Raw genomic sequence first — 15,639 nt, 5'->3', positions numbered from 1 at the left:
CATTGTGTAGACCTTGATTGCTTGGGTTGCCTCCTCCATAAGGTTACATTTAATATGTCCAGTTGAAGGCAGAATCAGTGGAAAACAACTTCACAATCTTTTGGTATTTTGTATGTCATCATCATCATCATCATCATGATGGTTAGGCTTCAGGAACAAAGATTTGGGAAGGGCTCTCCCCATGTGGGTGTGCCCTTCCATCCTACACAGTGGATTTTTAGGTGAGGCACAGCATGCGCAGAAGTGGCCCCAAACCTTGAACTCCAAAGGTTCATCTGCTACGGCCGAGCGAACTTGGACGGTGAGAGTGAAGTCCTCAACACTAGAACCTACAGCCCCTGGTATTTCCAGGAGGTCTCCCATCCAAGTACTAACCGGGCCTGACCCTGCTTAGCTTCCAAGATCTGATGGGATTGGGTGTCAGGGTGGCATGGCCATAGTTATTTTTCATGTAAAGGTTTTCAAAATCCAGTTATTATGAATGATTAGGAGATTCCAAACTGCCAAGCTGAGTTGTGAATGAAAGAGCCGCAGTGCTGGGCTGGCTGCTAGCAGACTGCCTTAGCCCCTTTTTGAGGACGTGTGGAGAAACCAGAGTAGAAGATTTCCTGTACCCCAGGTGCCCCATGGGCTTTGATGTGCCCGGCAGGCTGGCTGTGCTGTGGGGAGGTGGGTGCTGGGTGCAGGGGCTCTGTCGCAGGGCGTCTCAGAGTCAGACACTGCACTGAATGGAAAGTTATGAAAGTGCTCAAGAGATTCTCAAAGCCCTCTTTCACAGATGGATATATAAGCTGGGTGGAAAATTAACATATCAAAATATGTCTCCATCACAGAATCACAGACTATTCTGAGTTGGAAGGGACCTACAAGGATCATCGAGTCCAACTCTTAAGTCAATAGCCCACATAAGGGATTGAATTCATGACCTTGGATTTGTTGCAGTTTGTCCTGTTTAGCTGAGTGAAAATTTTCACTCTTAGAGAAAAAGCTGTGTAAGTACCTTGTGTCTTAATGCAAAGCCATTTCTCTAAAGTCCAGATCTTTCAGATGGCTAACAGGAGTTAAAAATGGACCTGATAACTACCTGAAAGGCCTGGACCTTAGAGAAATGGCTTTGCAGGGAAGGCAGGCAATTGTTTTTGTACTAACTAATAAGACCAGCAGGAGATAATTTGCAGCATTGCTAGTGAGATACAGGTAGAGAAATTTTCATGCGGAAGAACCGAGCGATATTATTTAGTGAGGTCTTAGACTTCCACATTAACAGGTCTGAGCAAGGCATGGGGGGAAAAAGCCCAGTTTTGACTATTTGTCCAGTTTTCTTGGAACAGAACTGCTGGTAATGACTCTGCAGCTTGGCGAGAGGGTGGAAGAGGATGTTCATGACCAGTGCAGCAAATTCATCCCCCTTGGTTTTACAGAGGGGGTGAAGTGTCAGTAAGATGAGCTTTCAATGTGCAAGCTCACAGTTTTTCATACTGTCAGGGTTATGATGCTACAGCTCCCCAGAGCACGTGGAGGTTTGGGTGAAATGTTTCAAAAGTGAGGCTGGATATCATCCACATTGCAAGAGGCACAAGTGTCCTGATGCAAGAGAGAGGTGCTGGATGAGCACATCAAGGTTTTCTGGCAGATGCAGGAAGATGCTTTGCTTGCTTACAGTTATTCAAAAGAGGGTATTTTTGTACAAGGTAAATAGGACGATATTTCTTGATGTGCTGTGAGGACAAATGTATTGTTTTTATTGTTTTTTAACCAGGAGTTACAGCTCTGGGGCAGGACCAGACTGTCCTGGGAGCTGTACACCTGTTGGGAGGGGAGTTTCCACCTTGTCCAGATGATAAGAAAATGAGTGGCTTCAGGAGGAGAAGGAGAAGAAAGCAGCAGACAACTTCACGCACTGTGGTCGGACCATATCAGTGATTTTCCTTACACCATATTCTTATACTCCCCATCTAGGGAACAAAAAGTAGAGGGTTTGCATGGCATTTAAGCCGTCAGTTAAAGCACTCATTCACATGAAAACAGCCCATGTTTCCTCAGGAGATATCAATGTAGTGTTCTGATTAATTTAATTTATCGACACTTAAATGTAAATAAAGGTAATATGGCAAGCATAGTGTAACAGGACAGAGGTGGGAAATAGGGTAAAATACATAGTATTAATCTCACTTCATGTGATCCTTCTGCACCATGAGTTATATGGACAGTAATGGTTCACTAATTGTATGGAGAGACAGGGCCAACAGACACATTCTTGCCCTAGCAGTCCCTTTGTTTGGACAAGAAGTTTTGGGAATATATATGATTACTGGGGAAAATCACAGTTATCTAGAAATGTTAGTGCTATGGGAATTGACACGTTCTTCCATTAAAATCAATGCAGGAAACATGTCTATTTGCATGGTAGCAATGAGTGATTTAGCAACATCATGCGTGAATTAATGTGATTTTGCTATTCCGTAATGGATGTCTCAGCTGCCCATCCAATCCTTCTCTGTGTCTGGAGACAGCCTACTGCAGGCAGTCTCAGTCTGTGGTCTATAGGTCATCTTTCTCCAAGATATCAGCCAAAGGCAACTGTTGGAAATGAGGCTATTGTGGAGATGTTTCAATCTGTGAGACTGGAAACCATAACCAAACCACTGGGCACATAGTAGCATCTTGTAAATCAAAACAGCTTGACCATTGCTGCTTCAAGTCTCAGTAACAACTCAGGCACAGCAATGAGCTTTAAGAACAGATGTCAGAGGTGATTTGTTGCTGCCAAGGCTCTGCATCTCAGATTTTGCTCTCTTGTGCTATCTATACATGGGCCTCACATCTCATTATTTGGTTAAACCCACCAAAAATCACACCACAAACAAACCTCACATTTTGTCTTTGTTGTCACTCTGTATTTTGCTGAAACCACATAACCTAAACCTTTTAGGAATATGTGTTCATTTTTACTGGGTAGGACAGTGATATAATAAATTGTGATTCATGAAATAGCATAGTTTTCCTTATCTTAAATTGAAATACAATTAAAACCAAATGTTAGTGTCTGGACTAAGTTAGAATATACAGGAATGGATATTAACTAACATCTGCTAAACCATGACCAGCCTTCTCAGTGTGACAACATTCACCCCAGCAGAAATGTTGTGTTCTGGGAAATAAAAGGCTTTGAAATAAACTAAATAGGAAGCACAGACCTGAACAAGGTGGGGAAAGGTGTTGCACTCAGGAATGAGCTATAGAAGATCTATGCCCTGGGAAGCTCTCAAAATGGTCCAGCTGAGGGCTTCAAATTTATATGAGCAGCAAAATTTACTTTTGGAAAAGGTACTGCTTAGAAAATATGTATGGATCTAGTCCTTACTGATCTACTAGCCTTTCCTCTTCTCTCTTTAAAAACAAAACAACAAAAAAATCTCAAACAAAACCAAACAACCCCCTCCCAAGCCCCTCCAAACCAAAACAGCCACAATTTTTTAAAATATCAATTTTAAAGTATCAGGCATGACATTATAAGCCGTAATTCCAGCAGACTCCTAAGAAAGAGCTTTCAAGGTCAGGAAATTTGAAAAAAGCCTCCCCTTCTCATAATTAAGCTTTTATGCCTGCCTTTCAGATTTAGAAACTGCCCTCTATGTGTCTGGGATTTGTGGGCTAAAGCTGGATGGCTGCTGTTTCAGAGGACAAACAGTCTCTTACAAAACCCCCCCAAACCGTATGGAGTATGGTACTGCCTGTCAGTCACCTGTAATTTCCTTTGTTGGCAACCTAAAAAGATAAGAGCAGAGCAGCCTCAGCCCAGCAACTGTTCCCAAGCAAAGGACGCTGTGAAAGCTGGGTGATGGGAGGAGGTTTGTTGTGACTAATGCAAACTGATAGTCCTTGCAAGGGGATGGCAGTGCCCGGGGGCCCTTCACCTCCTGTTGTTTCACGGGAGTCTGTGGAAAGCAGCCTGGGTCAGGAGGAGCTCTTAATATTCATTCTCTGGAAGAGCAAATGTGTGCTGGCATTAATGAGCATGGAAAAATTCTGTGATAATGTCCCTGTGTATTTCAAAGGGGTAAATCAGAGTTGAAAGCAATTTTTTTCTTTTTTCCCCCCTCTTTTCTTACTGAATTTAAGGCAGTTAAATAATAAATATGTAGACAGAAGAGCTTTTGTATTAGGATGTAGAGGGCATTTTCAGTGACACTTCTTGTTAGAAGGGGCTGAAATAGGGAAACTTCCGTCTTGGTGCATTTGTCTTTTTTTTTTAAGGTGGTTGTTTATTTATCCCCATCTACTTTATTTCCCCAGCTTTTACTCTGACTGGTCTTTGATGTCCCTTCTGACCCATTTTTTTTCTCTCTTTATGTTGTTTCTCAAAAAGAACCTATAATGGCATAAATAGATCATTACCAAATGTATTACCTTATTTTGAATTAACAACCTCTTCATCAGATGCTGCCCACAATTTAGTTGTGCTTTGTCCTGCTTTGTTTTGAATGCCATCCTGAGATTCCCAGCTGGGAAGAGAAGACTGAGCTTCCCATTTGCTTTCTCTGCTGCTCACTCCTCCTTCTCCGGCTGTCAAATGTCGGATGTGATTGTACTGTCCTAAGAAGGGGGATCCTTGCTCTGGCACAGGAGAAACCTCCTCACTGGTGGTGGTGTGGGGGTGGTGGGAAGCAGGATTGGCTGGGCTTAGGCACGAGTGATAATGTAGCCTGGCTTTACACACCCAGAGCCCTGGTCAGGCTCACAGCTTAAACTGCAAATGATGGTGGTAGGAGGATGATAATAATAATCAGACATCACTGTGGGTGATGCCATTCCTGCTGCGAGTGTCCAGGAAGCCGGCGGCACTTCTTGAAGGCCTGAGTGACCTCAGGTGCCCTTCTGCGTCAGGATACTTTGATGGGAAAGCAAAACTGCCCCTTTGTGAGCCTGCTAGCACAATTCAGAGAAAAAGAGGATGTGTGAGGTTAAGGAAGGAGAGGAAGAAGAGGCAGAGAATGCTTTATTGTCCTTTTAATGAAGATTTGCAGGCATAATTATGAATAAGATCAGTTAATAAAAAGATTTTACACAGCGTGGGTTTTCAGCAGAATGGGTAAACTTTAGGGTACTGAAATATTTCTGTTGCATTTCTATAACAAACTGGCAATAAACATGCAAGAGAAAATTTTTATGGAGCACTGATAGAAAACCCATCTCCAACTAAAGTCTCAGCATAAGTGACATTAAGTCCTTGTATGAAAAAGAGAATCATTGTTTAAACACTTTTTCCCATCTTGCAGGAAGCAGCTGGATGGGGAAAGATAAGTGGGTGCAGGAGGTTATTGCCATGTCAGACATAGTGGCTAGGTGGAAAATACAGTGTCCTGGCCACAGCTGGGGAATCTGACTCTGAGCAGGGCTGGGCAGCAATTGGGAGCATCCTATGCAAAGGAGCATTGGAGATGGAGGAGAGATGAGACCTTGGGTCCTTGTGCCACTGCTGTGCCAGGGGTAGTGTTTTGCTGCTGGTTTGCATTGGCTACTGCTGTTTCTGTTCCATAACACAAGCACTTGTGCATAAACTGATCTGGAAGTTCAGGCCATGCTGAAATAGTGCTTAAATTGAGGAGGTTGAATTTAGTCATCTAAATGCATTTACTTAAATGCAAATAAGAAGCCAATGTAAATTAAATCTGCAGTCAAAACAGTGGCTCCTTGGAAAATGTTATATAAAACCAACAGCAACCCTCCAATAAATCAAACCAGCATCTTTTCATATCTGCAATCCCTTAAAAAATAGTCTAGTTTTTAAAGTTTTCTCATGAGTGTTGGTAAAATTGGTGAAAGAGGGAGGTGCTTTTGGAAACACATCTGTATGGATATAGTAAAACATAAGTTCAGTGAGTAATGATGATTTACTTCCTTTGTCATCTCCCTGACTACCTTTGCTGTTAGGAAGTCTCTGCTATTTTGTTTGAAGTGAGCAACTCCAAGACCCACGGGCCTTCATTGCTGCAAGAGAAGCTGAGTTGATGATTTGGAAAGCCTGAAGTGACAGAATAATGGAATAATAATATGTGATTAGGGGATAGCTGGTCTAGGAGACAAATGTACGGATGGAACAGCCTGATTTGAGTATGTAAAAAGATTACTTATTAGACATCTTAGAAAAATTTATCATCAATTACAATTACTGGACAGGTCTAGCTAATGTTTTGGTTTATTTTAAATTAATTTACTAAATTAGTGACCACATTGAAAGCAGGACCTTAGGTTGTAGATTAAAGGATTTAGGCTAGAGAAAGGAATGTAACTGATTAGTTCAGTGTTTAAAACACAGGAACAGTGATACCTATTTTATATGTCTTTAAATCTTTATTTGGTAAATGACTGCAGAGACAAGCTGTGCTGTTCAGAAATGTGTCTCTGAGAGTGTCAGTGAAAAAGTTGATGTCTCAGGGAAAAAAAAAATAGAGAGACCCTAAAATTTAGAGCTTCAGATAAGACAAAGATCTGGCAACACTGCCATGATACTACTGTCATGGTGGACCCATAAACTCTGTGATGAATCATTGGTTTCCTGTATGTTCTTTCAAGAAAAGTTTTGCCACATATTTTTGAATCACGTATACTGATTTCTTCTTTTCTTAAGATACATAATTTGGTATTTTGGTAAAGAAGTGCTTAGCAGATATGTATCAAAAACATTTTTGGTAAGATCAAATACATTAAAATGTTAAACATAAAAGTAATTCCAGTTGACCAAATCATAGAATTATTGTTCCCATACTGTAAATGTCACTGTGACAGAGTAAAAAATTTCAAAATACTGAGCCATAGACATCTGTTAGTTTCTGAAGTGCTACCATTATTTTACTGCAGTGAATATGATTCTCATTTTTCTGTACCATTTTTAGGTTGTTTTTGTGCCATATGGGCATCTTTTGATATTTGGGAAAAACTTAAAATAGAGTCACTTTGATGCACAAAACTTGATATTGAATGGATTCTTTGTTCTCTGTTTCTAATTTGCATGGAGTATGATCTATGAATGCAGAGAGAGGACAGAAACTGGGCAGTGCCTTAGTTTGTTCTATATAAGTCAGTGGCTTCTGTTGTACCCTTTTGGAATTGAATAACATCTCCCTTCAATTGTTTGTAAACTGTCAATACAGCTGTCTTCATTTGTGATACTGTACTTAATTGCCAGGTCATGGTCCCTGCCCACTGCTTCTTCAACACATGACAGAGAAGAAATTCCATGACATAGTCAAGAATCTCTGCCACCCTCAGAGTAGGGTGAGCAGAACCTTCTTCAAGCTGTACTGCCCTGAGGAGTGCTCCTCCTGCTATTGGCATCTCCAGCACCTAGCAGCACACCAGCAGTGGTTTAAATAAACTTACTCCTTGTGCCATGAAGTGATGAGTACAAAAAGCTCCTTCATTCCTGAAGGAGAGAAAATGTTAGGACAAAATGCTCTGAGCCAGGTCCTGGGCTGGTATTAGTTAGCACATACACATCAGCTGAGTTCTTCCTTCTTGTCCTCAGCAATTAGCTCTTTTTGTGGAAATATCCTAACATAAAGATGACTGGCTAGTTGATTCTGTGCTGAGAGAATTGATAGAGGTTGTCTGTGGGGTGAAGGAAAGAAGGGTGTTGACCGCTGAGCTGTTCTCTGTGCACCCATTCAGTCTGGTGACAGCCCATTCAAAAAAGGGACATCAAATTTTGGGGACTCACTGGTCACTCATCTCCTTCGAGGAGGTCAAACCAGTGGCCTGGTGAATGTGTATGCCAGGCTCTGGTCCTGCCAGAGTTGTAGGGCAGGGTAAGACTTGTGCACACAGCGGTGCCCAAACCTGCTCTGGCCTCTCAGCCCCAGGTCTCAGCTTTTCTCCCCCGCCATGCACTTGCCCCATGCGGCGCAGGTCAGGCTCGAGTTTGGTCTGCTGTGATCAGTGGGGCAGAAGCCACACCATATAGTAACTGCTAAATACAATGTTGACTTTGTGAAATAGCGGTAATGTTCGGAATTGACTGGAGAGGTCTACTTGCTTCTAAAGACTCAGCACAACTTTGGTTAAATCCATTTTTTTTTTCAATTTATGGCATTAAATTCTCAGGAAGACATTTTCTCCTATATTCTAAGCCTAACTAGAGAGCACTGTCTTATGTTTTTCACACAGAAATGTGTTTATTAGAATGCCAGTTTAATACACTCAGTTCATCAATGATTTCCAGTTCTCTGATTCACATGATGGAATCAGATTCTGCTGGAGTAAGTGAACTGCAAAGCATAGTCTTCTTCCTATAACATGTATCTCCAGGCATTGGAAACAAAAATAAGTGTAAGCCCCCACTGTGAACTGGGGAGAAGCCAAGTGTGTTTTTGCTTAACTGACGAGCTTGGAAAGCCAAGAGACAACTTAATTGAACAACTGATTTATAGACTGGATGAAGTCTTAAGTTACATGAATGACAAAACTATCAATTATTTTTTAAAAATACATGGTATTTCTTGCAGCACAGGTAGCATGTAGTAATTAGTGGCTGGGCCTTCTAGCTTTCACAGCTCAAGAGAAGGACTAGACTCCAATTTGAATTGACATAGCATAAATTAATTGTACTTTCTTATAATGTAGCTTTAAAAATCATTTACATCTTACATGTCACTTTATATCTTTCTTGAGTTATAACGAACAGTTTCGAAAGAATAGCTATATTACCCTGGACCTAAAAAATAAAATCTTAGTCCTCCTCTCCATACCCCCTCTCCTCCTTAGAGATGTTTTTCTTATTTGCTTGGTTTTCTCTGTGGCTGACAGTCAGGATGCTGGTGAACAGACCAGGTACAGCACAGGTATCAGGCAGCAGCTGAAGCTCAGCAAAGGGTTGCTGCAAGAGTGATGCCCCCTGGGTTCCTATGTGCTGCCTTGTAAAGCAAGACTCACAGTCTACAGGAGAACACAGGAAATGAAGGACTTGGAAAGTACTGAGAAGGATACTGGAAGTGTGATGTCTCAGGTCTTCCCTTCTGCAATTTACCACAAAACACTATCCCTCACGTGGGTTTACTTCATCCTGGTGCTGCTTCTGACAGTTCAAGCAATGCAACAACAGAGCTGAGTTTTAAGCAAAACAAGAACTTGTCTTCCAGTCTTCAGGTTTCTCCTATCTACATAAACTTGCCTGCTTAGTGCTACCTCTAGTTATTTCTAAGGGTGAATAGAAATCCTAGGCCTTTATTCTACCTGTCTTCTCATTTATGCTCTATATAACGGCCCCTAAATAGGTCTATAGTATTTATATCCCCTTGAAATTTCCCAGTGTTGAGTCAGACTATAGAGCAAACACTACTGAAAATAATCCTTTCAGACCCTTTGGCAGCAGTCTTTGAGCTCTCTGTGGACAGCAAGTTAAAAAACACAGCTATACTCAGTGAGTTCTTAGGTTGTTAATGTTAAGAGCCCTGTGGTAAAGGAAATTCCAATATTTGTCTCTTTTAATCTTGCCAAAAATACAGGAAGAGCTGTCTCATGTCTCTCTGGGAATGCTCTATTCTGGTGGTAATATCCAAACAGAAGCATTTGCAAGTTTGTGCACATAAATGAGACAGAGCAGAAAACTGGGTTTTTTTTGTGAACAGGAAAAATCTTGAAATTTACAGCACAACCACGATTCCTGTTCTGAAATTCTTCTCAGTTTCAAAACTTCACCAGTTGCCAGGTGCTCAGCAAAGCTGTCCTATGACTCCCCTTCTCAGATGGATGGGGAAAGAAAAAATATAATGAAAATGTAATGTCCTTCTCTCATGGATTGAGAAAAGGACAGGGAGAGATCATTCACCAATTACTGTCATGGGCAAAACATTCGACTTGGGGAAATTAGTTAAATCAGAGTAGAATACTGAGATATAAATTCAAATCTTAAAACACCTTCCCCTCACCCCTCCCTTCACAGGCTTAACTTTACTTAAGAAATCTCTACCTCCTACCCTCAGTGTGGTAGGGGAATGGGGAAGGCAGGTTACAGTGACAGTTCGTGGCACATTGTCTGTACCACTCCTTCCTCCTCAGGGTAGGACTCCTCACACTCTTCCTCTGCTCTGTGTGGGGTCCCTACCATGGAAGACAGTCCTCCACCAATTTTTCCCACGTGACTCCTTCCCACGTGGTCACAAGTCCTGCCAGTAAACCTGTTTCAGAGTGGACTCCTCTCTTTATGGAGCCATACGTGCTGCCAGAAGCCTGCTCCAGGCTGGGGTTCCCACAGAGTCACAGCCTCCTTTGGGCATCCACCTGCTCCAGTGTGTGGTCCTTCATGAGCTGCAGGTGGACCTCTGCTCTGCCATGGACCTCCATGGGCTGCAGGGGCAGAGCTGCCTCACCATGGCCTTCACCACGGGCTGCAGGGGAACCTCAGGTCCGGCACCTGGAGCACCTCCTCCCCCTCCTTCTGCACTGACCTTGGTGTCTGCAGAGTTGTTTCTCTCACATATTCTCACTCCTTTCTTCTCTGGCTGCAATTTTTGCTGTGCAATAGCTTTTTCCTCACCTTAAATCTGTTACCCCAGCACAGTCACGGGTGGGATCAGGTTGGCAGTTACCATGGATCTGGGAAATAGACAAACAGACCAAAGAGAGCACCACAACTTTAGCAGTTAACTTGTAAAAACTTGTTACTCTCTTTTCAATTAATTAAAAACAAAATAAAAATAATTTGGATGCAGATGTCATATACATGACCAGTACATACAGTGAAGTCATCTAGCTGGTGGAACATCATTAGGGTCTCAGTATATTCCTGTATGTATGAAAAAATGGGGAGAATTATAATGATTGCAAAAGATACAAAACTATCCAGAATATTCCAAAAGAATTGATTATGAAGAGCCACAGTGAGATCTCACAGTAGCAAGTCAAAAAAGGCCGCTGATATTCAGTGTTTGTAAGGGCAAAATATGCACACAGGGAAAAGGAAGTTCAACTACACCCATGTGTCAAACTTACATAATCTGCTAGAAAGAGCTGCTGTGATCTTACAAAGTATCAGCTCAGGTCTCAGTGGTGATGCAAAAGATACACAGATCATCAGGGGTCTTGGAAGCAAGAGTCAAGAGACAGGCTTGTTTTCATTATTTTTATTACTAAGTTTCAGAACTCTGTTTTATAGCGCTGGGAAGGCAAATAAAGTTTAGGAAATGTGTGTATTCTGAAGTTCAGGAGCTCTGAAAGGAGAAAACCAAAGTAAAGTCCTTTGAAATGTTATTAGAAACCTGAATTTTAAACACACTGACTGAAATCTCCAGAATAAATACAAATTTATTTCAATGCTTGAGGAAATTGTAATACAGAAAAAAAGTCTCTACAAAAAAGAGTAGGGAATTCTGGGTTTGAAGTGGATCATAATCTCTCTCAAGAATGACTGCATCCCTCTTTAAAGGGAAAAAAATGAAAAGGGGGAGTTTAAGCAGTTGAGCCCAGTTGTGAAACAACTTCGGTTTCTGCTGGTCTTACTGACATCTGTGGGAGTTCTATTTCAGCCTTAAAGGCAGTAAGCCAGTGGGATTAAGATAAATGCAATATTGGCATTTTAAGTATTGGCAAGAAGTTATAAGACATGAACACAACGCATACAGAAGAAAAAGATGAATTCAGAGTGTCCTCCTTGTTGTTTATGTTAGAATTAGTTGGACAGCAAAATGTGAACTGAGGCCCTGTTTCCACATTTTTTAAAGAAACATACTAAGTGTCCTTTAAGCTGATTAAATTGGTTTCCCTTCTCATGTACAGCCTGTGAGCTACAAATTTGTGTTTGTATTATAGAACTGCCAGCCATGGGCATTCAAAATGCATGAATCAGAATACTAAAATAATGGTATTTTGAAATAGATTATTTTTTTCTTCATGGATTTTTGAGATTCTAAATGCCATGTTTCATGTCTTTTCTTTGTAACCACAAGAGACCAGCATCTGGGGTTTTTTGTTGTTGTTTTGTTTTCATTTGTTTTTTAATGCAATTCAGTGGCTTCAAGAGTTAAGTCTCACTCTCTAGTGCATGGTCCTAGCAGACAGGAATAAAATAGCTGTGAACATGAAATATCCCACGACTTGGAATAGGAAAATGTGAGCTGACAACTGGATGGTTGACATATAGGTAGTGTATAAACAAGGCAGGAGGCCAAAGCCCTACCCTCAGGACTGTGCCTGTGAGGTTGATGTGTGGTTTGAGAGCTGGACTTCACCAGTCATCTCCAAGCAAGGCTCAAGGTACGAGCTTCCAAAGACATGGTGCTGACTGCCCCACTAGTGGCCATGACCCCACCATGCTGCCTAGTCATTCTACTCAAACTTCTCCTAACAGTTCATATTTAACTTCAGAAAACTGTGCCTACAGTAGTAATCAAGGATGAGTATTTGTGTGCTCAAGTACCAATCTCTTCACTCTTGTGACCAGCGACAAGACTTCAGGAAATGAAGCTGAGTTGCGAGAGAGGTTTAGATTGAGTATCAGGAAAAAGCTTTTCACCTGGAGAGTGGCTGGGCACTGGAACAGGCTCTCCAGGGAAGTGGTCAGAGCACTAAGCTTGTCTGAATTCAAGAAGCATTTGGACAATGATCTTAGGCACATGGTGTGATTCTTGGGGTGTCATGTGCAGGACTCAAAGATCCTGATGTGTCCCTTACAACTCAGCATATTCTATAATTCTGTAATCCTAAATGCTGGGATTTTTTCCAAGGTCTGCAGTCAGAAGAAAGCCATGGCTTGTATTTCACTGTAGATGGACATTTCTAGAGAGATTAACTGCATTGAAGTACAAACTAATGGTAGAGATGCATCCAGAGAGTGTTTTATCACATCCAGAGAAAGGTGTTTTGAATTCTTGAATGAGATGCTTGATGGAGAATGCTCTCTCTTCTCCTTTGTGTCTATGGAGGCACAACAGACACCTCACTTGGCCTGAACTGCTCAGGCCGTGGTGTCCCAGGCAGCTGACCAGCCCTGGAGAGGTTAGGTTCTGCTTTTCCCAAATTCTCATACTTCTTCCCAAGCCTAAAATAAAGCTGGTCCCATGCTTCTCTAGTTTTTGGGATTCAAAGATGAACACATTGTGCTGTCTCTGGGAGACTGTGCCTTTTGGAATTAGTTTGAGAAAAACCTCCCATTTCTGTTAAACTGTTCCTGTTAGCTTCCAGAAAGCCAGTAATGTAGCATTGTGTAGCAAGCTGGCAGTGTGCTCTAGGAAATCAATCTGACATTGATTTACCGTCCCAAACATTTATTCTCTATTCCTTTTTGTTTGGTGGGCATTACCTTTGGGTTATTTCAAGAAAAATATGTAAACTGCATAATATGATCCTTTCAGACCCCACATATGAGCCAATGATAACGTACCAGAGCACTGAAGAGACCTGCAGGTCTGCTCGCAGGGCCACAAAGAGGTAGCCTGCTTATGTGCTCTCCCACTCAGACTGCCAATTTGGCTCACTGTGGGAAGGGCTGTGGTAAAATGGGCTGTTTAATGGCTGTGTTCACACTCACATGCCCAGAGTGTGTGTGATTTCTCTGGGATGCCCATCCAGTAGATGTGACTTTGGAAGTTTTATTCCAGATATAAACAGAGGTAAATTTCTAGTTTTATTTATGAAGGAGACTAGAAAAAATAGTTTTGAGAGGATGTACTGTGTCTTACTACATAAATTTTACTACCAAAGAAAGGCCTAGAAAAACATTCAGTATAAATACTCACAAGTCCACCAAAGAGGACAGTTTGCTGATGCTGGTTAGCAATGCTGATGTCAACTTCATTTCCTTGGTGGTATTTTGAGCATGAAAGCACCAGCCTGGCAATGCTGAGATTCTGATTCCTTGTGGAGGTTTGGTGATCAGCTGCTTGTGCCCCCAGGTGTGCTGCTGAACAATGAGTGCTCATTTTATTCTAGGGCAGTTATAAAGAGACCATGCTGGATTTGGCTCAGGTAGAGTTAATTTTCTTCTCAGTAGCTGGTAGGGGGCTGTGTTTTGGAAGCTGTGTTGAGAGGATAGCCCAGAAATGATTTCCTTATTGCTGACCAGTGCTTGCACAGTGTTGAGGGTTTTTCTGCTTCTCACACCACCACACCAGCGAGCAGGCTGTGGGTGCCCAAGAAGTTGGGAGGGAACAGAGGTGGGACAGCTGACCCAGAGACAGGGGAAGAAGGAAGGGCAGATGTTGGGAGTGATGATATTTGCCTTTCCAAGTCATCATTATGCATGGTGGAGGCCTGCTTTCCTGGAGATTGATGATGGGAAGAAGTGAATTAATTCCTTGTTTCACTTTGATTGTGTCCGTGGCTTTTGCTTTACCTATTAAACTGTCTTTATCTCAACCCACAATTTTTTTCCTACTTTTACTCTTCTTACTCTCTCCCTGATCCTGCTGGTGGGGGTGTCAACAAGTGGCTGTGTGGGGCTTAGCTGCTGGCTGGAGTTAAATCATAACAGTAACAACGTGCTGTATTTTGTGGGAAGAACTTGCCTGTCATTTGGGTGTACATAAAGAATTCCCACTGGGCAATGAGACTGATTTATTCCGATTTCTGCCTATGTTTGTCTATACCTTTATACTTATCACTTAAATACACCCACTTCCAGAAAGAAATGCATCAATAGATGGGAAGCTCACAGCATCCTACATAACAATCTCTGTCAGAAAGTACCAAATATTGCATTAAGTCAAACTGCTGCAGGAATAACATTAATGGTACCTACAGAAAAATTTTGGCTAACGTGTTTACTCTCCATTTTTGGGAGTAGCGTCATGAGATCCATATAGATGACAACTACCAGACTTCAGCTAGGAGTGACTGAGATTTTTTTATATTCGGTATCTGTTCCCCTTCCTATGCAGTATTTTCATTCAGAATAAGACATGAAGTTCTGAAATATTTCATTAAGTAGCTCTCTTTTTGCATTATATAGTATAACTGGAGAAGTATATAAAGAAAATGTTCAGAAGTTGAACCTCTTAGGGGACAATAATTTATTAAATCACAAGCCCAGAATAAATCTTGATCAAAAGTTTGCAAAATTTCTTTATCAGGGGCTCTGTTACAAGGTATACAAGAGATAACAGAAGTGCACTTTTGACAAGAACATTCTGCTCACTAAATTATGTGATCTGATAAAAAGCATCATCATGGAAAAGGGTTTTTTTAAGCCATCTTGTAAGCACAGGCCTGCTTACAAGGACGTATTTAAACCATCTTTCATCTTGGACTGGTCATGAAATTCTGAAACTCACTCTGCTTGAGTGCTCATTCCAGTGAATTTAAAGTAATCTCACGTGAAATGTGTAAATATTCATGCATTTAGACACTATGAACAGGGTTATTTTTCCACATAAGACTTTCTGAACAGGCTGCCTGAAGAGGGAAATTTGTGTCCCTGGGGAGGTTTGGCTGAGCAGATGCACTGGAAGCAGTGTGGGTGCTGCTGGTGCAGTGTTGTTGTAGCTGCCAGACTCGGGCATGAACCTCCTGAGCTTACCACTCGAGATCCTTGGCAAACTGGTTTTCTGTGTGATGGCATCACTTTGATCAGCTAAGAGACAGTAACTTTCAGCTGAGCCTGTCCTGGGTTCCTGGCACAGATCTCCATGTTTGTAAGGGGGAGCTGAG

The 15,639-nt window shown here is 41.7% G+C and overlaps 1 pseudogene; it reads right to left on the bottom strand.

Moving 5' to 3' along the window:
- Nucleotides 1-326: 326 nt before the first annotated feature.
- LOC139671726 (5S ribosomal RNA) lies at nt 327-442 on the bottom strand (annotated as a pseudogene).
- Nucleotides 443-15,639: the final 15,197 nt, after the last annotated feature.

This window comes from Pithys albifrons, chromosome 4 (assembly GCF_047495875.1).
Source record: "Pithys albifrons albifrons isolate INPA30051 chromosome 4, PitAlb_v1, whole genome shotgun sequence".
In the NCBI taxonomy this organism is placed as follows: domain Eukaryota; kingdom Metazoa; phylum Chordata; class Aves; order Passeriformes; family Thamnophilidae; genus Pithys; species Pithys albifrons.
Note: the sequence above shows the minus strand (reverse complement) of the source record. Positions and strands in the feature narration are given on the sequence as shown.